The 27,895-nt window shown below is 37.2% G+C and overlaps 1 pseudogene; it reads right to left on the bottom strand.

The window, feature by feature from the left end:
• Nucleotides 1-27,300, bottom strand: LOC121100449 (annotated as a pseudogene).
• Between the last annotated feature and the right edge of the window lie 595 nt (nt 27,301-27,895).

Raw genomic sequence — 27,895 nt, 5'->3', positions numbered from 1 at the left:
TTATATCCCATATTTTTTCTACAGCTCTCCTACTTTGTTGATGTAAGCTTTCATGGCATCTTCCTTGGAAGTCCCTTTCAGCTGATTCCAGGCATCCCACTTGGCCTTGCCTTTGAGATCCAACAGCCCAGGCCATTCTGTCTTTAGGTCACCCACAGTTGCTTGTTTGTAGTGGCTGTAGATGAACAATATCGCATCATCTGCTGGTTTGCAAGGATTCCAGAGAGTCCACAGAGGCAGCAAGGAGCAGGGAGCAATAGCCGATGATGTGACTCAGGTATCTTATTGTTTTTGGTGCAACAGTAGATGGGATTGATTCCTTAATTTTCTTTCTGTTTCTTCATTATTGGTGTATAAAAATACAATAGATTTCTGTACATTGATTTTGTATCCTGTAACTTTACTAAATTTGTGTATCAGTTCTAGCATTTTTTTTTGGTGGAGTCTTTTGGGTTTTCTATATAGAGTATCATATCATCATATCATCTGCAAATAGTGAAAATTTTACTTCTTCCTTACCAAATGGAATGCCTTTTATTTCTTTTTATTATCCGATTGCTGTGGCTAGGACTTCCAATACTATGTTAAATAACAGTGGTGAGAGTGGACATTGTTGTGTCTTTCCTAACTCTCAGGAAAATGGGGAAAAGTCTCCCAGTTTTTCCCCTTTGAGGATGATATTAGCTGTGGGTTTTTCATATATGTCTTTAATTATGTTGAGGTATGTTTGTTTCCTCTAATCCTACTTTGTTGAGGGTTTTTTTTTTTAATCATGAATGGTTGTGGTACTTTGTCAATTGTTTTTTTCTGCATCTATTTAAGTGATTTGTATCTTTTCTTTTATTAATATTGTATCACGTTGATTGATTTGCAAATTCTGAACCACGCCTTGCAACGCAGGAATAATTTCCACTTGATTGCGGTGAATGATCTACTTAATGAATTGTTGGATTTAGTTTGCTAATATTCTATTGAGAATTTTTGCATCCATGTTCATCAGGGATATTGGCCTGTAGTTCTCTTTTCTAGTAGAGTCTTTATCTGGTTTTTATATCAGGATAATGCTGGGCTCTTAGAATGAATTTGGAAGTTTTCCTTACTTTTCTATTTTTTGGAATAGTTTGAGAAGAATAGGTATTAACTCTTCTTTAAATGTTCTGTAGAATTCACCTGTGAAGCCATCTGGCCCTGGACTTTAGTTTGTTGGGAATTTTTCGATTGTTGATTCCATTTCTTTTCTGGTTATCAGTCTATTCAGGTTTTCTGTTTCTTCTTGTTTCAGTTTTGGAAGTTCATATGTTTATAGGAATTTATCCATTTCTTCTAGGTTGTCCAATTTGTTGGCATATAGTTTTAGATAATATGCTCTTATAACTGCATTTCTGTGGTGTTAGTTGTTATTTCTCCTCTCTCATTTGTGATTTTATTTACTTGGGTCCTTTCACTTTTCTTTTTGATAAGTCGGGCTAGATGTGTATCGATTTTATTGATCTTTTTAAAGAACCAGCTCCTGGTTTCACTGAACTGTTCTATTGCTTTTTTGGTTTCTATATCATTTATTTCTGTTCTATTCTTTATTATTTCCTTCCTTCTATTGGCTTTAGGCTTCATTTGTTTTTCTTTTTATAGCTCCATTAAGTGTAAGTTTAGATTGTTTATTTGAGATTTTTCTTACCTCTTGAGAGAAACTTACATTGCTCTATACTTCCCTTTTAAGACTACTTTTGCTACATCCCAAAGGTTTTGGACCATGTGTTTTCATTTTCATTTGTTTCCATGTATTTTTAAATTTCTTCTTTGATTTCCTGGTTGATCCATTGTTTAGTAGCATGTTTTTAGCCTCCATGTATTTATGGTCTTTCCAAATTTTTCCTTGTGGTTGACTTCTAGTTTCAGAGCATTGTGGTCAGAAAAGGTGCATGGTATGATTTCAATCTTTTTGTATTTGTTGGGGCCTGTTTTGTGAGCTAAAATGTGATCTGTTCTGGAGAATGTTCCATGTGCATTAGAACAGAATGTGTATTCTGCTGTTTTAGGGTGGAGTGTTCTAAATGCGTCTGCTAAGTCCACCTGGTCCAGTGTGTCTTTCAAAACCAGTGTTTCCTTGTTTATTTTCTGTTTAGATGACCTGTCCATTGATGTAAGTGGGGTATGAAAGTCCCCTACTATTATTGTGTTATTATTAATTAGTTCCTTTATGTTTCCTAATATATATATATTCCCATGTTGGGTGAATATATATATATATTCCCATGTTGGGTGAATAAATATTTACACTTGTTATATCTTCTTGTTGGATTGTGCCCTTTGTGATTACATAATACCCTTCTTTGTCTCTTTTTACAGTCTTTGTTTGAAAGTCTAGTTTGCCCAATATAAGTATTATTATTCCAGCTTTCTTTTGACATCCATTTGCATCATAAATGTTTCTCCACCCCCTCACTTTCAATCTGAAGGTGTCTATCAGTCTAAAATGAGACAGCAAATAAATGGGTCTTTTTTTTTAATCCATTCTGGCATGCTATGTCTTTTAATTGGAGTGTGTAATCCACTTACAGTCAAAGTAATTATTGATTGATATGTATTCATTGTCATTTTATTACTTGTTTTGTTATTGTTTCTGGAGATTTTCTCTGATCCTTTCTTGTCCTTGTCACTTTTGGTGTCTCCTTTTAACTCAAAGAGTCCCCTTTAATATTTCTTGTAGTGTTGGTTTAGTGGTCATGAACTCCTTTAGTTTTTGTTTGTCTGGGAAACTCTTTATCTCTCCTTCTATTCTGAATGATACGCATACTGGGTAGAGTATTGTTGGCTGAAGGTTTTTCCCAGTCAATACTTTGAATATATCATGCCACTCCCTTCGGGCTTGCCAAGTTTCTGTTGAGAAATCTCCAGCTAGCCTTATGGGTTTTCCCTTGTAAGTCAAGGACTTCTTTTGTTAGAATAGATATAGGTATTACCTAAGGGATACTTCAGGGAAGGGTGGTATGGGTATTGCAGTTTATATCATCTTTTATCTAGGTTTCTGTTATGGAATACTATCTCACTAATTTTTCTACACAGGGCAAATGCCTACTATTAGCATTCACTTTTCCAGAGATATTGTGACTCAGATTTAGTTTCCTGGGGCTATAGGATATTTGCACTATCAACTGTGAGTTAATGCTTTTCCTCTTCCTTTTACTTCTCTTTACCTCAGTGAGTTTCTTTCTTCTTAGAGCCCAGTGTATCTGAAATAAAAATGGTACATCAGCCTGGATTCTCCTTCGACTTCAATTTCCTTCCACTTTATGGTTACACAACACTGAGTTACTCTACAATGGCTTTCCTTCTTTCACCGTTACCAAACCATTCCATAAGATGTTATCATTTTAAGAAAAATTTTTTGAGTTACACTTCCCAGAATAGAGATAATGACATTTGGCAAAATGTTCATTCTGAAGATACATATAATATGAATGTGAAAGCATGGGGTTCCTGGGTGGTTCAGTTGATTAAACATCTGCCTTCAGCTCAGGTCATGATCCCAAGGACCTGGGATCAAGCCCTACATCAGGCTCAGCAGGAAGTCGGCTTTTCCCTCTCCTTCTGCCCCTCCCTCTTCCCACGCTCTCTCTCTCTCTCAAATAAATAAATAAAATCTTAAGAAAAAAAAATGAATGTGAAAGCACTCGGATCCTCCTTGTTTTACTTAAGATATCAGAATATTTGGCAAGGTTGCTCCACAGTTTGTGGTTTTGGGGTTATAATTCTTTCTCTGAAGATGTTATCTTTTCTTTTTCTAGTTTTGTTTTTGCCGTCAGTAAGTTTTAATAGAGAAGCAAGAGGTAAAATGCTTTATTCAATGCCTTATAGTGTCCATGTTTCTGAACACTCATTTTGAGATTAAATAATAATTGTAAATGTATGTGATTCATTTTCTACCCTTTTTTCTAGTCATTTGAATACATGAAAACCAAGTATAAATTTTTTTTTTTTAAAGATTTTATTTATTTATGTGACAGAGAGACAGCCAGAGTTAGAGGGAAGACAGCAGGGGGAGTGGGAGGGAAGAAGCAGGCTCACAGCGGAGGAGCCCGATGTGGGACTCGATCCCGGTACGCTGGGATCACGCCCTGAGCCGAAGGCAGACGCTTTAACGACTGCGCTACCCAGGCGCCCCAAGTATAAATTTTCTGAACAATAAATCAAATCATTTGTTGATGTTCTGATTCCTATAATTCTATCTTCCAGCCTACCTCCACTTCCTATGACAACTACATGAATGTGAAACAAATGATTGACTAAAATTTTAAAAATAAAAATAAGTGGTTTTAAAAAATAAAAATAAATAAAAAATAAAAATAGGCAGTCTAAAAATTTTGTTGGGATAAATAGCTAAAGATTTTAAAAACTGAGTTTTCAATTTGTTTAAAAAGAAAAGGGTTTGAGAAAGCATAAATTTTGCTATTTTCAAGATTAATTTATATCTCCATAGATTTCTTATTTATATGTATAACATTAAAGTAAAACTTATTTCAGGGCTATCATGTTGAAACCATTTACATTTGTGTGTGTGTGCGGCGGGGGGGGGGGAATGTGATTCTTTTTTCCTAGAAAAATAGTTAATGAAGAGGAAATAAAAAATGAAATAAGGAAATCTTCATAAATCATAGTATAAATTCATGTCATGAGTGATTCAAATCAAGCACTACACAGGAGAGAGAGAACTGATTCATCCAGCTCAGAAATATTTGAAGAAGGAATTTGAAAAGGTCCTTGCAAAGCACATTTTGTGTGGATTGATGAAGACGTCTGGGCTTGCATGAAAGTTATAAACAAAGGCACAAAAGAATCAAGTTGAACAAAGGAAGAAAAAATGAGCAGAGGTTGACAGGCTACTGAACATGTATCTCACTCATATAATTTTCTTTGAATTATCTAAGCACATGAATAGTTTTTTTCATAGATTATAAACACCTCAAGCAACATGTCTCAAGTAGGGATTACCTATATCTAAGTGTATTTAAGATGCAATTTGAGTATATTTAAACTGCAGATTCCCAGTTCACGTTCTATACCTATTGAATTAGAGTCTCTGGGCCTGGAATCGAGTTGAATATCTGCATCTTTGCACAAAAAATCCAAGTGATTTCTGCCCACTAGGATTTTATTTTTTTATTTTTTTTAAAGATTTTTTATTTATTTATTTGACAGAGATAGATAGCCAGCGAGAGAGGGAACACAAACAGGGGGAGTGGGAGAGGAAGAAGCAGGCTCCAAGCAGAGAAGCCCGATGTGGGACTCGATCCCGGAACGCCGGAATCACGCCCTGAGCTGCAGGCAGACACCTAACGACTGCGCTACCCAGGCATCCCTGCCCACTAGGATTTTAAAACTACTCATATCTTTGTGTCTACATGAGATGAGGAATGTTCACTACACTGATTGTGGAAACTGTTTCACAACATGTGTGAGCCCAGTCATTGTGCTATACACCTGAAATCTGTACAGTGCTCTATGTCATTATGTCTCGATAAATCAGAAAGGGGAAAATTACAAGCACTCATCCAAAGAGTAGGGCACAATCTCTTTAGTAATCTTTATTCAATCTCCTGTGCAATCTTCCTAAGATTCTAAATAAATATTTAAAAGTGGTAATGTTAAGATCTAAGATGTTTCCCAAGTGAAGCTGGTTTTCTTAGAAATGAGAAGTGTACTTGAATCTACATATCAGGAAAATGAAGCCCAAAACTCTCCTTAAATTTCCAAGAAAGGCAATTTTCTTAATCCATACTCCTTTTAATAGTGCATCGGCTTTGGGCGTCTTGTTAATTTTACAGCTAATAAATCTATCAATGAATCTACAAATCCTTGTTAATAAATGACTATAATTTAGCAACATAGAGGTGATGCAGGAGGAGAGGAGTTGTATAAGTCACAAAATGACCCAGGAGTTTACGAACAAGTTGAGAAAACAGAAGAAAATTTGTAAAAGTAGAGATATTTGCATGGTATTAATTTTAAATGTTGCTGCTCTTCAGAGGCTAAGGAGGAACAAGATCTTTTTGTAGTAAAGCCAGGTTTCAATAAGTCACTGGGCTAAGATCTGGATTTAAAAGCTGAATAATTTGATTTACCCATTACAGAAAACACCAAAATAGTCACTATCCCACAATTTGGGGGAGGGGATCAAATATAAAATAGCATTTGTCTCATAATAATCTAGTACTTGTCATTTAGCTTCTTCTAGTGTAACATGGATTTCATAGAATATTATACTTCAATAGCATTTCATCAAAATTTCATTTTCAGTAAATCCAATTTCCTCATTCTTATAAAAGTTCCCCACAGTGCTAAGAAAACAAGAAACTGGCCTCTAGATGATGCCTGTTCTTGTTCACATTTATTTTTAAATTTGACCTTTCTTCAGAGGAAAAGTTCTGTTGTCATATTATGACAATACAAGGGGTATCTTTAATTTGAATTTACTTAACATTCTTTTCTATTAGAATCTCACAATATTGCTAATTTTTAACATCATTTTAAATCTGAGAGCCTGAATACAGGTTTCTACAGTTTTATATTTCACTTTTATATGTTCTGTTATTATTTGGGGGCAGGAAGAGTTAACTTACACTGCAATTTTAGCATAATCTAGAATGCAGTTAAAGTAAAAAAAAAAAGTTGATACATGTGCTTATTTCTCCTTTATTTTAGATTGCAGACTTATATAGATTTAAATTAAGGCTTAGGAGTCCCCTTGATTCAGATTTACCTTTTCCTATTTGGTAATTTTGATGTATTAAGAACAGAAAATTAGGTAAAACTAATGACTAATAATAAATATGAAGATAAAGAGACATATTGTTGACAAATGGGGCCAACTTCAAAACTCATGCTCTTGGGACTGTTTCCTCACCTAAAAACTATATTGTAATTGATTGATCGATTTGGTTATAATTTTCCTTTCAATTATCTCCATTTAGCAATTGCATAGAATTGAAGAGCAAATGCATTACAATTGAAATTATTTCTACTACTACTTCTAATAAGGCAAACGCATTGCACTAAGTCCATCATGTATGCATGCAGTTACTCTAAGGTGTATTCAGGTAAATACCTCATGCATGAGTCCAAGGAAGGCAGTAGAGAGTGATGTTTCTCTATCTAATTCTCTTTTCTAGTAGATGCTAAAAGAAAACATTCTTATCACTGTGTATATGCCAGACCTAAGTGTTTGGGCATGTGTTTAATACAGGCATTTGCAGAAGTCCCTCTATCTAAGTCAAATAACAATAACTTCATTATTAATTCAAAATTATGTGTTTCACAGCATAGACTATTACTAAGAAGTTCCAGTATTGTATTTTAGACAGTAAGTAGATAGCCAAAATATTGGGGAATTCTAGGCTTGCATCTCAGGCATGGAAATATTTAGCAAATTTTTTTTAAAAGATTTTATTTATTTATTTGACAGAGATAGCCAGTGAGAGAGGGAACACAAGCAGGGGGAGTGGGAGAGGAAGAAGCAGGCTCCCAGCAGAGCATAGAGCCCGATGTGGGGCTCGATCCCAGGACCCTGGGATCAGGCCTTGAGCCAAAGACAGACACTTACCGACTGAGCCACCCAAGGCCCCATATTTAGCAAATTTTTGAGCTAGCCTAAGTATTTGTTCCCATACAATGCGCAATGATTAGGAAGCTTATCTTCTTAACACTGGAGAATCCCCAGGTGGTTCTCAGGACTCGGAAGCAGTCATATGACCGTGTACTCTCACCAACAATTTACAGAATGCAGCTTTACAAAACAGCAACATCAGTAAAGACACTGACCTTCTGAGGTGGGAAAAAATGTTAATTTTGGCCTGGAGTGTCTTAGCCCCTGGACAAGTCTTACTGTTTCCTAACCTGTAGTTTGCATACACTCGTGTGATAATTTTGACCATCTACACCCAGGAAACTTTCAAAAGATAGAGTCAGGAAATTACATGTGGAGGAATAATTCAATATGTACATTTTTAAATGACATTTTCTACAGCCTGTCTTCAAAAGTTTAACACTGAAGTAGAATGAGACTGATCCTTTATTATTAAACAAGCTTTACAAATAACAAAGGGAATTATGGCATCTTAGCTGTAATGATTAAGAGAAATGTGAATGCTGATTATTCACTGATTATCCATAGAATGAATCATGCTGTTGTGTAGAACTTTGGCATGACACAGCTTTCCCTAAATTGTCTAAGAAGGAAATTGTTAGAATTTACATAGATCAGCCCATAAAGGTATTGCATAATTTTATACCTTTATAATTTAAGTTAGGATATAAAACAAAATTGAATTAAACCGTGATTGATAATAGTAGAAAATACGCAGCAGTCTAAGTATACTTCGGAGTTTTACATGTTTAAAATTATCCTGGTTGTGTGGTAGATTTTTTAACTAGCTGGTCTTTCTTCATCCTTGAATAAAATTATCTTGTTGCCATAATGTACCAAGGAGCTTACCAAGATGAGCTCAAAGCATTCCAGGGTTTGCTTTCATGAGTCTGATGGACGTTCTTGTAAAACTAGTGTTCTCTTAGTCACATGGCCAGCAGGTGTGTAGTGCTTTGTTTTAGTTCTATTTCAGCTGCTGGTGTGTTGCTTATCTCTTTGAAGTTTTCCTTTGAGAACTTTGAAAGAAATTGTGTTTCTCTCAGATTTCTTGTAAATCAGATAATCTCGCATTCAGTGAGGATCCGAAGACAATTGTGTGTGTGTAGGCTGATTTTCCAGCTCTGAAGTCAGGCTGGCAGGGTTCAAATCTTGCTCCCATTTTCTTCTGATGATTAGTTTGTTTCCTTACACTCTCCTTGCCTTCTTTTGTCATCTGCAAAATGAGTATGATGGTAATAGTAACTATAATTTGTCAAGCGAAGGGTAATTTAACTAATCAACTTACTTATAGCAGAGGTTGGTGCAAAGCAAGTACGCAATAGGCATCATTAGTATTACATTATTTTATTTTGTCTGACGGGTCAGGAAATAGCTATGAAATGCTTAATCTTAAATAAGGAACATTAATAGAAATAGAAATTAAGAAAATATACTTATTGGAGCAACCTATTAAGAATATAAAGTTTCAATCTAATTGTTTCTTAAGTGGATTGGGCACATGAACGTATACATATTTTAAAATACATTATTACAGGTGTGCCTGGGTGGGTCAGTCAGGAAAGCATCTGCCTTCAGCTCAGGTCATGTTGCTGGGATCAAGCCTCATGTCAGGCACCAGGCTCAGCAGGAAACCTGCTTCTCCTCTCCATCTGCCCCCCACCCCCTGCTCATTGTTCTCTCTGTCAATAAATAAATAAAAAATATTTTTTAAATGTAAAAAATAAAAAAGAATAAAATACATGATTACATAGTTGAGGAGAAAATACTACCTCTTACAGCAATACCTAGCACATTAGTAAAAACTAGCAATTGAATACATCCTAAAAATTAACACAGATTATAGTTTACTGACCATAAAGAAAAAAGACAAATATAAGAAACAAACAAACAAACAAAATACATAGTGTCAAGAAAACGCCAAGACTGCTCACCTACTCTTTTAACTATTCTTCAAACTTAACATTAGTTTCAATTAAATGAGATAAACTGTGTTGAAATGCATAGAACAGTGTCTGGCATCTGGCAGGTATTCCAGAATGCTCATCTCTGTGCTTTGCTCTCAATTGCCTGGGTTGTAGCATTATTAAGACCAGTGACATTTTGGCACCACTAGGCTAATTAGGTGATAGTTTTCTTTTACTCACTATGGAATTTGTACATCCTGAAGTTAGTGCTCACCTGCTGTGTGGGTGGGTTACGTGGGATGTGCTAGAACGTAATGGTTAAAAGAGAGCATTCAGGAGCCAAACCATTTAGATTCATCAGATTGGATCATTTATTGGCTCTGAGAGGTTAGGCCATTTATTTATCTTTCTGAGCTCTCACTTGTGAGAATCAGAAGGGTTAATATATAAAGTATCACTTATAGATTCTCAGCTCAATAATTATAATGTTTGCCATGATTTTATTACTATTATCATTACCATCATTATTAATCACTTCAAGCATCCTTACTGGACAAAGCCAAGTAGAAGGACTGATATCCTACTACTCAAGGAAAAAAAAAATATGAGCGCTAAAAGGCATTTAACTCTTGACACTTGAGTATTTAAAAGAGTTCGCTTTATCTCTTTGCTCATATTTTCTTTATCATTTAGTCTTTTTTTTTTTTCCTTTACTCAGGGGTTTGGTGTTGGGTAGTGGTTCTGCTAGGCTGGTCAAGGTTCATACCACAGGCAGTGGATTTTATCCAGATAGTTCCTGGTTTCTTCCTTTTTTAAATAAATCAAATTCATGGCTGAGGTTGATAAGAGGGCCTCTGTCCATTGGCATACGGCACTGTAGCCACAGGCCTCTTATTAAAGCTTGAGAGAAAATGGTGATTACTAGTGTTTGTGGCCAAATTTTGTGCATGCCTGCCCACTGGGTTTGTTTGGATACCAGGAAATTATGGACTGTATGATTTGAATTAGGGTAAGATATTAAACCTTTGGAGCCATTCTGTAGCAGAAGACTGTGTTGTAAAAGAATATTGGACAGCACCCCTTTGACCAAGTCAGTGAGCTTAGCTTAGTCATGAGAATTCCAAGTGAGTTTCCTGACCTTGAGATGTAGACACAGTGCCAAGGAAATATCATCAGGAGACCAAGGGTAGATACTGATCTTTATTTTAATGAGAGGGTTTTAGTGCTAACGTAGTCATCTAACTCAACCCCATCATTTCCAGGCCTTAAACATTCTAGCTGCCTGTCTCACGAAATGGGAGAAGTTCCCTCAATATTATCATCAGAAATGTCATGTCATGCCTGTCCTTCCAGTTCAGCTACTTAGCTCATTTTCTTTCTTTAAAAAAAAATTGTTTTGTTGTTTTATTTCGTTTTCCAAAACATGTTCTTCAGTTAGTTATGGCTAGTAATAGCTCTTCATTGGGCTGGATGCCCGGGGTTCCATTTTCGTACGATTTCCACGGCAATGTGCTGATGCTGACTGTACTGCATCAGTATTACCCCCCACTCCTGGTGGCTTTGTTCTTCCTTTGTTAAACCACTTCCTGCCTTTTGTGGTTGCTTTGTTATCACCTAGCAAAGTAACTAGTGTCACCTGGGAAATTAATTGCAAGGTCAAAGTGCTTTAATGGCTTTAATCCTTAAAAGACATAAAATGTCTTTTCACAACGTTTCATGCGTGAGAGAAAGGACCACACCACCAGTTAACTCCATGGGTAATGAATTGTCTGTAGTAATGGGCAGGGCATCAAGAGAGCTGTGTGTCCTGCCATAGAAGTAAGAGAGCAGATGCTGAGGCAGGGCCCAGTGGTCCTTTTTCAGCCTATGTGGATTTCACATGCTAGAACAGCTATCGCCTGTTTTCTTAGGTAAAGGGTATTGTTTTATACAGCCACAAAGATAACTTTTACCAGGAGACTAAATACAGATCAGCTATTATCTTCTCTTATTAAGAGTGTACTACAAAGAACTTTTGATTAATTTTTTTGAGGCAGTGGGGTATTCATTCATTTATTTATGGTTTCATTAAGCTTGTGTTTTAAGATTTTAATAAGAACTTGATGAACTTCTTCCTTTCTTTTTTTTTTTTTAAAGATTTTATTTATTTATTTGACAGAGATAGAGACAGCCAGCTAAAGAGGGAACACAAGCAGCGGGAGTGGGAGAGGAAGAAGCAGGCTCCTAGCAGAGGAGCCTGATGTGGGGCTCGATCCCATAACGCTGGGATCACGCCCTGAGCCGAAGGCACGCTTAACCGCTGTGCCACCCAGGCGCCCCATGAACTTCTTCCTTTCTATTTAAGCCTTAACTTTCTCTTTAAAAAAAAAAATGATTTATTTCTTTATTTTAGGGAGAGAAAAAGAGCACGTGCAAGATTAGGGGGAGGGACAGAGGGAGAGACAGAATCTCAAGCAGACTCCATGCTGAGCATGGAGCCCGATATGGGGCTCGACCTCATGACCTTAAGGTCATGGCCTGAGCCAAAAGCAAGAGCCAGACACTCAACCAACTGAGTCACCCCGGTGCCCCTAAACTTTCTCTTTTTAAGTCCTGCATACAAGCCATAATCTCATGTAATGTCTTGCTGGATGGCTATACAGAGGATGGCTTATTCTTGCATGGCTTTGTGCTAGGATTCAGATGTCCAGTGCCCATTCCCAAATTATGTCTCAACCTGGGACAGGGCGGCCTTGGTAACATCCTTATTACTGTCCTTCATATGTGTATTCAAAGCCTTGGTTTCTCAGATTGTGAGTGAACCATGCTTGCTACTTGTCAGCAGACATAAGAGAGATTTTCACAAGTCAATGCCAGCCTGACATAGGACCCAGTGGTACAATACATTGTAACAGAATCCCATGGATTGTGGGTTTAGTATCCTTTGCAAAACATCTTTTTTTGACCCACTCACTGTGACTTGGGTAGTTCTCCTATGCCTGAGCAAGAATATGAGTGAGTGGATCCCTTCAGGACAGTTATTTCTATGTTTCTCTGTGTCCTTTCTTCATCATGAAAGCTACAAAGAAAACATCAGAGTAGGTGGGACAATGTGCGTTTGTTAGTTTGGTTCTTTTAATAATAAGGTCACATATCTAGTATATTAATTCCCTAGGACGGCCTTAACAAATCACTACAGACTGTGTGGATTAAAACAACAGATATTGACTGTCTTACAATGTCAGAGGCCAGAAGTCTGAAATCGGGGTGTTGAAAGACCATGTTAAAGTCTTATTTCCAGATTAAAAGCCAAACAGATAAAAAAAAAAAAAACCAAAAATCTTTTTGATATGAGTTGTCCAACCAAAGGCACAAAAGATCAGCACACTTTCTCCCATCTTAATTCTTCTCTCTTGATACAAAACAGGGGCCTTCCTAAAGCAAGCGGCTACCCACAGAATGGATACTGTCGATAATAAGAATACTGAGAGCGAGCCCCCTCAGAACAGGGGTCAGAGGCTGTAGAATCCCAACTTCAACTACTTTCATGAAAAATCAAAGAGCAAATATGATCTCCATGCCTAATCTGAGCAAGCAGGACATTCTCTACAGCAGCCTTCCTCCATCCATGATTGGGACTCAGACTTCTAATACGTCTTATGCAACTCCTAAGATCAAAAGAAGAGTCTTGGTCCTCTTAGCCCATCTCCGTAGGTTAGGGTGCTTCATATTTTCAATTCACTCTCTGTAACGCCATTTTTTTGCCTTGGGAAGCTGACTTTGTGGGCTGCCTCAAAAGGCAGCCTTCAAGCTGGCTTCCGATGGGCTTTAAGCTGCCCATAAGAAGCATTAGCAGCAGAATGGAGGATGGGAAGAGTGAGGGGGTATTTATTCCTCAAGTTCTCTCCCTTGTGGGTTTCAGTAGGCTGAGTGTGTTGCTTTACCAGAAGCCGCAGCTCCTGTCATGCAGCTCACTGGGCATAGTTTCTTTCTCAAACAGTTCTGTTAAATGTTCCTTCCTGTAACTTTTCCAGGCCAAGGAGTAACTTTTCCTTGCCAAAGTTTACTGGGTTGTCCCTATTTGGTTTCACTAAACTCTGTCATAACTTTGCGATTAGTCCCTTTATTAAATACTCATCAATTACCTAATTTAAATATCTCCTTTCTTTCCTTCCTGCACCCGGACTGATAAAGATTGCTAGACCAGAAGAAAGGGCTTTCATTTTATTGATTTATTCCTGCTCAAATGGGAGCTTATTACACATCGAGTCAACCACTTCTTTCTTTTTCCCCTTTATGTTTATTTAGATATAATTTACATTCCTTCAAGTTCACACTTTGAAAGTGTAGAATTCAATATGTTTAGTATATTTGCAAGGTTGTGCGTGCGATCACCCCACTCTCTACCCACAGCACATTTTCACCATCCCCCAAAGAAACTCAGTACTCACATTCACTCCCCATCCACCCTTGCCATAGCTCCTGGAAACACTAATCTACTTTCTGTAGATTTGCCTCTTCTGGACAATTCATGTCACAGGGTAATGGAATATGCAGCATTTTGTGTCTGGCTGCTTTCACTTAGCATAATGTTTTCAAAGTCTGTTCGTGTTCTGTCATGTATTAATGAGTACTTCATTCCTTCCTATTACCAAATGATGTTCCATTATATGGATATACCACTTTTTACTTATACATTCATCAGATGATGGGCATTTGAGCTATTTTCACTTTTCAGCTATGATGAATAATACTACTATGAACATTAATGTATAAGTATTTGTGTAAACAAATAGAAAAATATTGTCAATTTTCTTGGGTATATACCTAGGAGCAGAATTGCTGGCTCTTATGGTAATGCTACATTTAATTTTATTTAGAACTTCCAAGCTGCTTTTCAAAGCACCTTCATCACTTTACATTCCCATAAGCATTCTTTTTTTAGGAATATGAAATTTCCCAGAAGAATTCTCACTTCATCTAAATTACCATAAGAACACTCATAGCATTTCCTTATAGTTTTTATTTCTATAATTTCAATACTGATGTTCCTCCTTTCATTCCAGATTTTAGTAATTTGAATCTTGTCTCTTCTTATAATGGCCATATTAGCTAAAGCATAGTCAATTTAGATCATCTTTTCAAAGTATCATCTTTTTGGCTCTGTTGATTTTGTATCTTATTTTTCTATTTTCTGTTTTATTTATTTCCACTCTAATCTTTACTGTTTCCTTCCTTCTGCATCCAATAATTCAACCAGTCTTTGCTAAGGGTCTTTGTATGCAATTGGGGCACACCTCCAACACCCAGCCAGGCAGTTGAAACTCTGACTTCCTCTTCATGTCCTGCTTTCCCAGAGCCTCCTGGTCAGCCGGTGGTGAGAGCATAGGCCCTTCTCATATCTTCTTGAAAATAGGTTCTCTGCTTAGAATGTATGCCACCATCTCTCTGTATGTGGATTTTTAGATCCTCAGTAACGTCCCACAACTTTTGAAAGCCCTTTTGAAGGTATCTGGGTGGCTCAGTCACTTAAGTGTCTGCCTTCTGCTCAGGGCACGATCTCAAGGCCCTGGGATCAAGATTCGTAACGGCCTCCTTGCTCAGCGCGGAGCCTGCTTCTTTCTCCCACTCTGCCCCTCCCCCTGCTCATGCTCTCTCTCTCTCAAATAAATAAATAAAATCTTTTTTTTTTTAAAAGAGAAAACCCATGTTGACATCTCATTCTATAACTTTCTCTTTTAAGCATTATGGCTACTTATGATTTGTTCTAACCATTATTCCTTGCCTCGGGCTTCCATAACGTTAAAAAATTGCCTCTAAATATTTTCAACAAGTATCCCAGAGAAAAGGCTTTTCACACTGGGTAAGCTCCAAGTTAGGTCACATGAAGATAGAATTATAAGTGGGGTTTCCCACTGAACCACCTACCAGGTCAAATAATGACAGTTCTCTGGGAATGACACTTGTGGTTGCCAGACTGCCAGTAGTCATGATTGAGAGCTCTTTGTTTTAAGTCTACCAGGGTACTATAGAAAGGGACATGAGAATAGAGCAAATTAAAACACCACAAAGCTCACAATTCTTTCCGATATTAAGCCAACACACACACACACACACACACACACACACACACACATGTCTGGAGTCTTGAAAGCACTTGGTTAATTTCTAGAGTTTAAAAAAAAATGGTTCTGAGTGTTTCTGCCAGTTATTTCATCGCCTGTATGAAGGAAATAATTTTCAGATGCTCTTTCTCTACCACTATCTCTTTCATATCACAGTAGAATTTAGTATCACTAGAAATGAAAATATTTTTATTAGCCCTTGCTGGTAAGGACTAATTATAAGATAAAAATAAGATTTCTTTCACATATATGATTTAAATCCAATTTATAGTTAAGACTTAATCTCCAGCTTAACATCTTAGGAAATGATCTTCAATATTCATAAAGCCATGATATTTTCCTAAGTAACATAATTTAGCTGTAACTAGATACAGTTCTGATCCTTAACTGCTTTTCCTCAATTCATGTCTTTCCCCTAAACTCCCTGATAATTTAAAATTATCTGACTCCTATGATTATCTTCTGTTTGAAGTTTAACACTCCAGCATATAAGTATTTAGATGTAAATCTCCTGTAAATGAGGATGGCGGCCACATGTTAATCTATGAAGCTGAAACAGGATTCCTTTCTCTCTCTCAAACCTACAGGTTCCTGGTGAGCATTTAAGTGATGGCGTTTGCTTTGGCTACATCACGTCGTACTAGTTTCAAGTCTTTTCTAGGGTATGATTTCTGAAATTGCATATTCTAAACCTAGAAGGCAATGCTCATATGCTCCAAAGTGGATTCTGTGCATATTTTTTATTTGATAAGCCCATTTTAGTAATGTATGTTTTCCTTTCAGGCACTGGTCAAGAATTTAAAGCCAAGATTTTCATGAAAAACATATCCATGTTTAATTCCTGGTGCGTTTTTGACAAAAGGAAAGTAGTTTCTGCAGATGAACATCTATGTCATTATTTTTCCATAAGCACCATCAAATGTCCTATTTCATCATTTTTTAAAGATTCCTTTAATTATTTGAGAGAAAGAGAGAGCACAGTGGGGAGGGGCTGAGGGAGAGGGAGAGAGAGAACCTTAAGCAGACTCAGCACTGAGCATGGAGCCTATAGAGGGACTCAATCTCAAAACCCTGAGATCATGACCTGAGTTGAAATCGGGAGTTGGATGCTTAATGGACTGTACCACCCAGGTGCCCCTTTTCTGGCATTTTTAAATTAGGGTTTTCCTAGGGAATTATCTTCTAAGAGCAATATGATACTGACTTCCCCTTTTCCCCTTAACCACGGAGTGCGATAGAATTTTCAAACTTCCTTATAGGAATTAGTGAATGACTAATTATGCTGTAACTATCTCAAAAGAGAAATTGTCTGCCACTATCACCACAACATATGGCATCCCTGCCACCGGCATTACTATGATAACTACTAAGAGAAAAATTGATTCTTTTATGTCAATAATAGCTGCCTAAATGATAATCACTCGTTTGATAAACATTAGACTATCAGCCCCATCTGTTTCACTCAGCACCAGGTTGCCAGACCTAAGCACAATTCCTTATGCATAATGGTGCCCAGTAGCATAGGGTGAAATGACTCCAGTGCTCAAACTCTATTCCATTAACTCAAACATAATTTGCCTCTTGTGCAAGGGATCACACTCTCCTGTTTCCATGTTTTTTCCCATTTAACAGTAAATATCTGCAAGATTTTGCGATTTTCAAAAAGAGTTAAACACTCAATTTTCCCGCCTGAGACTCTGGTAGTCATACTTTCTTATCATAGCTTTATTGATAATCACATTTAGACTTGGAGAACTTGAGTGGGATTTATCCAAGAGTCACAAGGTGAGAAAATGTGAAAAAGAGGATTCAATCTCAGGGTTTATGACTCCGGAGGCTTTGTGTATTTCAATCTACCCATATGTTTTCAGTAGCATTTTTCAAAATTTGCAATGTGTCTTCCTAATATTTATCTTATATGGTCCCTTGATTTCTGCTCGTTTTCCAGCTTTGGATAAAGATAAGGTTTTGCTGATCTAATGTTGCATAGTAAATCACTCCAAAATTTATAACTTAAAAAAATTGTAAATATTTTAACACACATGAACTGAGTTGAGCTGGGTATTTCTTGCTTGAGGTATCTCCTAAGTTGGCACTCAGAGAGTCATTTGAATGTTCCACTGAACTGGACTGTCCAAGAGAGCTTCCTCAATTACATGCCTGACACTTTTGGTAAAATTTCTGAAAGAGCTGATGGAAGAGCTTTCTTTTTCATAGCTTGTTTGAGTTTCCTAAGAGCTTGGAGTGTCAGAGTAGTTGAATTTTTAAATGGCGGCTGGCTTCTCATAGAGTACACATTACAAGAGAGCAAGGAAGAAGCATGTCACATTCTATTGTCTATGCGGTACCAGGTCTGGTTCATTGTGGGTGAGGACCATACAAACATGTGTGAATACCGAATGGTAAGGTTTATTTAGGACTCTCTCTGGAAGCTAGCCATGATAGGCAGCATAAGATAATGATGAACATATGTATCTAGAGCTGCGTGACCACTTTCCTTACCTGTAAAGTAAGTTTAACTTATTGGATGACCTTGAGAAAGTTACTTAATTTTTCTTGGCCTTAGTTTCTATACCTTTTGAAAATATAACAATTACTTCCTTATAAGGTTGTGTCATATTTGGATGAGATAATCAACAAGAATAAACTGCAAACTGTAAAATGTGACCTCATTTTTTATTAATATTGGCATAGGATCTTGGCTTCTCCTCTTTGAAAACCAACCCTTTCTTTACTGATAATTTCTCTATCCTCAGAGATGATAAACTTTAGGTCAAATTGCATCATGTGAACCCACAGTCCACCTCCACCACCACTGAACTCCAGGATCACATGTACTCAAGAGACAGTTTAAACAGCCAATTCACTTTCCAAAGCAACCATCTCTGACTAACCATCTCTCCCTCCCCTTCTCTATACCAAATATGCCTCAAATCTGGTAAAAAAACAACAACAACAACAACAAAAAAAACCAACCAACCTAAGACCTTGCCTGGACAAGGTCGTAGATTCACCACCTTTACCTAAAATCATCTCAAGAATTATTCCATAAGCTTCTTTTTGGGTCCACATCTTTGAAGTAGGTAGATTCCAGTAACCTGAGTAGGAAGTGATACATATTAAACAGCTAACACAATCACAGGAGTTGGTTTTCACCCAATTCTTTAATTATCATTATTGTTCACTCTCCATTAAGGGAAAATGAGGACCTGAAGGGATAGAAAATAGGACAGTATCAGGTACATTTATTAGGAGGAGAAAGGCAGAAAAATGGAGGAGCAATGAAATGCATATGTGGAAACTTATATTTTGAAGATAGTAATATAATAGAATAAAACTCAGTATAAAAAGAACTTTTATACTCTGAACCAATCCTTAAGGCAAAAGTTAACCATTGCTTTTCTTTCACTCATTGCACTAAAAGAGATATCTGAATCATAGCTCCTCCTTTGAAACCAATGCAGATGGGAATGATTCAGTACAGAGAGAAATCCTGGGGAAGAACCCAGAGAGACTAATCTTTAGGAAAATGTTCTCTAATAATAGGATGGAAGTGTTTGGTCTTTGGTAGGAGCACTGACAAACTAACCACTCTCAAAGGAAGGAAGCCAAAGGATGTGACTTCAGATGCAGATATGTTGATAAGATTGATGGTGGAAGCATCAGTAAATTCTCCTTTGATTGATTTAATTTTCTTAGTGAAATGAAAATGCAGGCCATCATCAGAGAGAAAAGGGAAGAAGTGTTGGAGGTTTAAAGAAGGAGAGGAAAGTGTAAAATTCTGATGGATATTGATGTCAAAAGGACCAAAAAAGGGGATTAGTGTGGATGGTGGGAAAAAAAAAAGGGTTTTGCTTTTCTCAACTCTGGAATTACATGCTACACTGGCCTGGAGCTGCTAATAGCCATCTTTCCAAACATGTGGAAAAGTGTGACTGAAAATAAAGCCAGCACTGAGAAAAGCAGCCCATATATAGAATAAGGGATATAAAATTCTCACGATACCTTTCAAGGACATGGAAGCAGCCAGGCTTGAATACAGAACTCCTCCTGAGCTTGTCTAGTGTATGAGTGCACAAATTCTTTCTTTGATTAAGTTTGTTTGAGCTTTTTGTGCTTTGGGGACTAGTTGTGGGTTTGTTTGTTTGTTTTGGTCGTTGTTTTTTGGGTTGGTTTTTTGGGGGGGGGGTCTCTTGCAGTTAAAAGAGTACTTAATATATCAGATAATTGAGGAGTACTAGGTCTTAAAAATAAATTCTTAAAATGACAAAAAATGCTGTATAAAAGGATAATCTAGCAGCTCGGTTATTGGAGTGGGTTTTAGAGTCAGAAAACTGCATTTGAATCCTGGCTGTTGTCCCTCTTAATGAGATGTGTAAACTGTGGATTTGCTTAATCTCTCTGAACTTCACATCTTCATCTGTTAATTGAACATAATGATGGTAAGAACTACCAAGTAGTAAGTCCCAAGCATTATACCAATGCTTTATTCACATTATCTTAATCAAGTCTTCCAATTCTCCAGTGAAGTGGGTATTATTATCTTGGTTTTACACGCAAAGAAAGTGAGATTAACAAGGTCAATAATTACCGTAACATCCACAACTCGTAAGGTGGCATTGAACCCATAGTTATGCTGCCTCAACCCTAGAATGCCTTTCACTTGCAAAAAAAAAAAAAAGTCTTAGCTTGGACAATAAACTATATAGTCACTGTTGCAAGTTGGATTTCTCAAGAAGCAGGCTCTGAGGTCAGAGATAAGCTTGCAGGAAGTTTATTGGGGAATTGTCTCTGGATCTCTACTAGACAGAAAAGGAAAGGAAGCAAGATCAGGCAGAGAGAAGAAGAACAAGAGCCTCAGGTAATCCCACATGGAACTCCGAAGCTGGAAAGGCCCTTTGGAGTTTTTATATCTGGAGCAAGGGGGTCTAAGCTGTCATAGCACCGCACCATCCCACTCAGTGCATAGGGTCCAGTCCCCAGAAGGGGAGTGATTTTGGGCAAGAGAGTACTCTTTACCTGAAGACAATTTCTTGAGAGACCTGACAGCTGAGAGCTTTTCTGCTGGCAGCATTCCCAATAGCGGGGGGAATAAGTCCTTCAGGAGAAAGGCCAGACTTCATAACAGGATCCATCACAGCTGTAAACGTTCCTTACACATGAAGCACTGCTTCCAAGCTTTTCTGAGGATTAATGAAAGTATACCTACCCTGTCATTAAGAGCACATGGTATATATTTATGTATATGTATATATACATACTTATGTACATATATATGTGTATATATACATATTTGTATTATTCAATAAATGGCAGCAACAATTATTTTATTAAAAATATTACAGTACATTTCTGGGCACCTGGGTAGTTCAGTCAGTTGAACGTCTGCCTTCAGTTCAGGTCATGATCCCAGAGTCCTGGGATTGAGCCCCACATTGGGCTCTCTGCTCAGTGGGGAACCTGCTTCTCCCTCTCCTGCTGCCTGCTTGTGTTTGCTCTCTCTCTCTTTCTCTGTCAAATAAATAAATAAAATATTTTTAAAAAATAAAAAAATAAAAATTATGTAGTACATTTTATAATGCACTATCTGTGGCATATAATATATTACAATAAAATGAATAGTATTATTATAAATTTATCACTTTAAAACAAGAAGTCTGAAATAAATAAGAGTTTGTGTGAGTGGGCAAGATGTATGGCTATCAAATTCACTATTGAAATCTATTATTGTCATACTCCAAAGCTTTTGAGACCATCAACCTCTTTAAACACAAAGAGGGGAAAATGTTTTTCCCTTACCTTATTGTTGTCTTGTTTAAGAACAAAACCCAAAATTGGGGTAGACAAGAAGAAGGTCTATCTGGGAACCCCATTAAACAACTTGGCTGACCATGTCTGTGTTCTTGCTGTGCTATTTGTTAACTCTACTCCTAAAAATCTGTGGGGATAACCAGAGACTTTAACTAAGCATATTAGTAGTAAAAGTTAAAGTCCCTCTCCAATTACTCTGACCTGATTTCAAATAAGAACAGCCCATCCCTCCAGGGGCTAGGGCCATTGGAGTATATACACCCAGAACCACATACTTGGGATTTCCAACCAAAAAACTTTAAAACTTTTCCTTAGCATCTTAACATCCTTCCGTAAGGGGCATCTTAGGCACTGCGTTTGCTAACGACCTTCATGTAGTAGCATCTTCTGGCAACAGGTCAAACGTTGGCTGCCCCTCCCTTGCTCCAAGTGTGCCTGGCTACTTCTGTTGTCTCTTGAACTTATGCTAAACAAGACCATCAGATTAGTTTTTAGAACATAGGTAACTCTTACAAGTTTGGAAGACCTAATTGAAGTCAATTTATATACTGCATGAGTAAGTTTGAAAGAAATGTAATGTTCAATTAGCAAATAATTTATTGATTTTTTAAAAAAGATTTAATTCATTTATTTGAGAGAGAGAGAGAGAGAGAACCCGCATGTGTGAGTGGGGGAAGGGAGATAGGGGAAGGGAGAGGGACAAGTAGACTCTGCACCAAACCCAGAGCCCTTTGTGGGGCTCAATCTCATGACCCTGAGATCATGACCTGAGCTGAACTCAAGAGTTAGATGCTCAACTGACTGAAACTCCCAGGCACTTCTGGCAAATAATTTAACTATTACTTAAGTTTTCATTACTTGAACTCACATGCATTTTGTCTCAATTTTAATCCCTGATTTACAAATTTTTCAGTGGTTGCTTTGGATAATAGGTATGTTTTGGAATGTACATGTGAGTTTTCCAAAGGAAAGTAAAATGAAAGGTGATATTTTTTTCTTGGAGTAGAATTCATACAAGTCATGTATATAAATAAAATTGATATAAATTTCCATATTAGCTCTGATTGATGGGGAAAAGATAAGATATTTTCAAACCTACCTTAAAAATACACATACAGTGGATTTTACTCTCAGGATACCTTTTCATGATTTCCGTGCCTGGGAGAAAACATGGCGTTATTAATCCTTGTGAACCCTTGACCCTGGTTCCTATAAAGACAGTAAGAACAAGTCTCGGTTATTAAAGAAATCTTGACATAGACACATTCTTTCTTTTATAGTGAGAAATAAAAAGGATTTCCTTTACTCTAGGGGGAGGCTATTAAAGCTTAATATTACAATGTTCTCTAAGGGGGGAGAGAAGTTCGTTTTTACACTCCAAGGGAAGTGTACGGTTCACTCAAAATTACACAAAAAGTGTAGTTTTTTCACATAAATGCACAATATGGAGGCTATTTGTGATGTTATAAAGAGTAATAAAAAGTAAAAGCAAAACACGTCTGCTAAGAATACAGACTAAGTACTCTTCCTATAAAAGAAAAAAATGAGAAAAATTCTTATTAGACTAGCTTCCAAAAGTTTATTATTTTAATTATTGTATGAAGGTGTCATTTAATGTTATAAAGAGTAGAATTTAGTCAGGTAACAAACCATTCAAGCATGTATAATACATCCAAATAACTTATTTTACTACAAATGATGACAGGAACTGACAGACAGATAACATTTACTATCAATCTTTACTTGAGGAAGTTTAATATTGGGATGTTGTAAAAAGTGACGGGTAAATGTTATTTAAGAATGTGTCTTTGCTTCTTCCTGTGGTTTTACATCCAAAGATATAAAAAATCATAAATGCTGAATTTATTTTGTTACTGTAACACAACTATGTGTCATGACATGATTGTTTTGCTATTAATACCAATTAATCAATCCATATCTTTTTCATACTCCAAAGCCAACTCAATATCACAAAATATTTGTTTGCCAGACTACACTTTGTTTTTCAGACACAGCCTTCAGAATTTGCTGATTTATTGTTTGATTATAGTTTTCCAAGAGAAGAAAGAAAGAAAGAAAGAAAGAAAGAAAGAAAGAAAGAAAGAAAGAAAGAAAAGAAGAAGGAAGGAAGGAAGGAAGGAAGGAAGGAAGGAAGGAAGGAAGGAAGGAAAGAAAAAAGGAAGAAAAGGAAGGAGGAAGGAGGGAAGAGAGAAAGGAGAAGGGAGGAGAGATAGAGGGGGAGACGTGGAGGGAGGGAGGAAAGAAGAAAAAGAGATGACCTAAATCACTAACGAATAAAAATCCTGGTATTGTATGTGAGTTTGCCAGCTATAACTGGGAATCTAATTTTTAAAATTATTTTTGTAACTGGGAACTTAAAAAATATAGTATCTCTCAAATTCAGTCCAAAACTACTGACTAACACTGTTCTAGAACTAGACAAGGTGGCAGACAATTCTTGGGAGAAACTGCCTTCTTGTACCTATAAACATGATATTTAAAAATAAACAAGTAAATAAAAATCTGCAAGTGAAATTTTATTATTCTTTGGAAGCGAACTTCATCGTGACGTAACAGCCATCCCTGGCTTCCTCTTTCAGCAGGGTTAGTTCTGTATTACGCAGGAGAATGAATGCCATGAAGAAATACATTGGTGGACAACAAAGTGGGAACTGAATTGAAGGGATACTTTAGAGTGATTGGTTAAGACAATCTCGAACTCCTTAGCATACTTCTCTTTTTTCAAATTCATATACCTTAACATTCAAAAGCAAAAAAAAAATAAAAATCTTTTGGATTCGACATTAGATTTAATTATGCTGCTTTGCTGTGGAGGGTCATATTTTAGTTTCTGTCAGACCAAAATTGATGAAGCGAAATTCTAAGACTCACATGAAAAAAATGATCCAATGTTCCTATATAAAAATAAACCTTTTTCTTTTCTTTTTTTTTTAGTGACAAAGAGAAATACTCATTTTCTGAAAGCAGAGAGTCATGAAACAAGCAGAACAGAATGCAACTTTGTATTAAACCATTTTGTAAGTATCATATGGTCAACAATGCTTTTAGGTGTGTGGGGGGGGTTTGGTTTGGTTTGTTGTTTTTTTTTTTTTGGTTTTTTTTTTTTGGTCATTTTAGACAAGTGTGCTTTAGCTCTCTTTTGCTGACCTTGCATCTAATGCTTCTTTCACCTACCTCACCAAATGGAAATAGAAAAATCGTTTAGCTAGGGATGCCTGGGTGGCTCAGTCGGTTAAACTTGGGTCATGATCCCAAGGTCCCGGGATCGAGCCCTGCATCTCTTCTCCTTCTCCCTCTGCCTTTGCCCCTGCTCGTGCTCTCTGGCTCTCTCTCTCTCTCCCTGTCGAATAAATAAATAAAATTTTAAAAGAAAAAATCGTTTAGCTACTGAAAGGTACATAGAGAAAAGGAAATAACTACTCATTATTAACCTTGAACCTTCACATTGCTAAGTCACCAGTTATTGGGGATTTGGTTCTGTAATATATCTAAAATGCTTACTTTTTTTTTTCCCAGAGAAGAAAACCTTTTGAAACTGAGATATGGTACACTGGCACTAAACTAGGATTACATTTGTTGTTTCTGTAATAGCATTTTACATTTGACATTCCAATCACTATTTTTTTTCTGCTTGGAGGTGGTTTACTTAATCATTTTAGGCGATTAGCTTTCATAAGAAATGAAGGCCTGCCAGCATTTATGTAGTTTCCCAAGTTCATTTTGGCCTCAGGCTTGTATTTATTCTTATTGAACTCCCTAGCTGGGATACCAGGTGAATACCTGGGAGAAAGAGAAAATTAATTCAAAAAGCAATAAAAATAAAATAACTAATAAAAACACAGAAGTATGCAGCATACTGGGAATCTTGTTCCATGAAAAAGCCAAGTTGTTCCTCTCCACATGGATGAGTTTTAGCATTTCCAACAATTAAATGAGTGTCATTTTTATTAGAATTTCTGTCCTCTGAATTAGGACAAAAGTCTTTTCTCCAAGAAATATTTGGCTCTATACATCGGTTTTGGCATACACTGTAATAAAAACACAAGAACAAAATGCTTTACCCCATCATTACAAAGTTTCAGCCTTATTTCTTCCCATATAGACACCAGTATTAAAATGGTGAGGGCTCGTATACTCTGTGGTCTCTTTAGTCTTAGAGAAGTTTAAATAAATTACATAAAATTCTGTGAAAGGATCATTGGTAATTATACAAACAATCTAACAAGAAGTCAGCAAGCCACAATAGTGGTTCTCTATTTCTTTTTTCCTTTAAAATCTATATAAACAAATTTATAATATCCTTTTGGAGTCTAATTAAGGGTTCCACCCCATTACAGGCCAGAATCCTTTTACTGTGAAGAGGTCAAAAGCATTTCTCTCCACTGTGGCAAATGTAAATTTAATTACCTAATGCTAAGGAAGATTTGCTGGCAAAGATCATCGATATGCTGGTAAAAACCACAACAGAAAAGACTCTTCTCTCCATAGTGGGATTGGAATAGCTACATCTCCATTACTTTTATCTTTTTTTTTTTTTAAAGATTTTATTTATTTATTTGACAGAGAGAGAGAGACAGCCAGCGAGAGAGGGAACACAAGCAGGGGGAGTGGGAGAGGAAGAAGCAGGCTCCCAGCAGAGCAGGGAGCCTGATGCAGGGCTCGATCCCACAAACGCCTGAGCCGAAGGCAGACGCTTAACGACTGAGCCACCCAGGTGCCCCATACCTTTATCTTTATATGTAACCTGTATCTATCCAGGTGCAAGTGCTTGAAACTGAGGAATGGCGAGCGGCCCACAGTCTCAGATTATAGGTTGCATTTGGCCAAAAGAAAGACTTAGAATGGCAGATCTTATTTTTCTCTTGATACTCTTTCCATAGGCTTGCATATTGTCTGAAAGGTTTGCATATCTCTCCTTTCATGATATTGATATTTAGGGAGTTTACATATCCCCAGTTCTACCACATAGACGCAAACTCTTCACATTTTCTACGTTTTTTTTTTTTTTAATTCACTAGTATTTACCTTCATGTTTCCAAATAACCTTTAAGAAAGGTTTAACTCAATGGTTACTCAAACTTTTCACATTTCCAAGAAATGCCCGTATTGAGCACTGCCCATTGAGCAGCTCTTGAAAACTAAGCCCTGGGCCACTGTGAGTAGGGGAAATAGGGACACTCGTATTTGTTATCCTTTGCCTCCTAGACTCATATACTCTGTCTTATTGGTTAAATGACCATGGGGCCAAGTTACATTCTGCACCTCCAAGGACAGTACCCAACCCATGAATATTATCTTCAAGTTTGAGCTTAGCTTCATTTTTAAAAGTCTATCGCAACATTTTCCCGGGCCACCCTTTTTTGAGAGTTGTGATGTTTAGTATGGAATGGCTTGAGTCCATTTTTATACCATTCACCATGAACTTGTTTTCATTGCCCGACGTTTTATAATACAGAATCCCCTGTCAGTATGACTTTAACCCTCCGGTTAGTGGTACTATCTTGGGCACTTAGGTGAATGAGGAAAGCAAACTTTTACATGGGTCCTGCTGAGGACCCCTGCTGACAGTTGTCGTGGAATGAGTCTAAAGTAATCAACTTGTAACTAAGTGGTTGGTCGTCCTCAGGAAAGAAGGTTCCAGCATAGCCTCTGGTGATGGCAGGAACAATCACCTGCAGCAGCAGTAGCCGTATCAGCTTCGTGATGGGGAACCCCTATCAGTGGGCTTGCCGGCAGCCGCCGTGGCTACCTCCATCACGAGCCCATTGTGCATGTGGTTGGCCAAGGAGAGCTGCTGGCTGACATGTGCTGAACAAGTCATCCTATCCACCCAGTTATTTAGGGTGTACTCTCAGTCTACTCCCAACTTCTGATGGGCATTGATGTGAGATAATAATTCACACACTTTAGACCCAATCCAATGTGTTTATCTACATGATTTTTCCCCCCAAATCAGGGAAATCAATTTAGTGAAGACCCATGTCTGTTCTACTCTTGATTCTCATTCAAGTACTGCGACTCTACCATGGCTCTTTCAGCTCAGAGCACTGTGATTCTTCCCTTGAGCTAGGAGAAGAGTATTTCAGACAGAGGTAACAACAAGATTAGACTCTGAGATTATATATAGCTTTCCTGGTTGTTTGAGTAACAGGAAGGCTAGTGTGGCTGAATGGAGTAACTAAGGGGTTGAGCAGTAGAAGGAGAAGCCAGAGAGGAAATGGGGCATAGTAACTCACTACTCCTGGCACTCACTTCCTCTCGTTCCAAAATCCATCACAGAATTATGCTGACCATATAAGGCTAACTAGAACTGACCTAAGTTGTCACGTGACATGCAGTGTTTCTATTCTTGCATCTAAATCGGGGGTCTGCAAACTACAGCTCAATGGCAAAATCTGGCTCATCCTCCTGTTTTT

The sequence above is a fragment of the Ursus maritimus genome, unplaced genomic scaffold (assembly GCF_017311325.1).
Source record: "Ursus maritimus isolate PB19 unplaced genomic scaffold, ASM1731132v1 scaffold_4, whole genome shotgun sequence".
Taxonomy (NCBI): domain Eukaryota; kingdom Metazoa; phylum Chordata; class Mammalia; order Carnivora; family Ursidae; genus Ursus; species Ursus maritimus.
The sequence above is the reverse complement of the archived record's forward strand: the minus strand, read 5'-3'. Positions and strand labels throughout refer to the sequence as shown.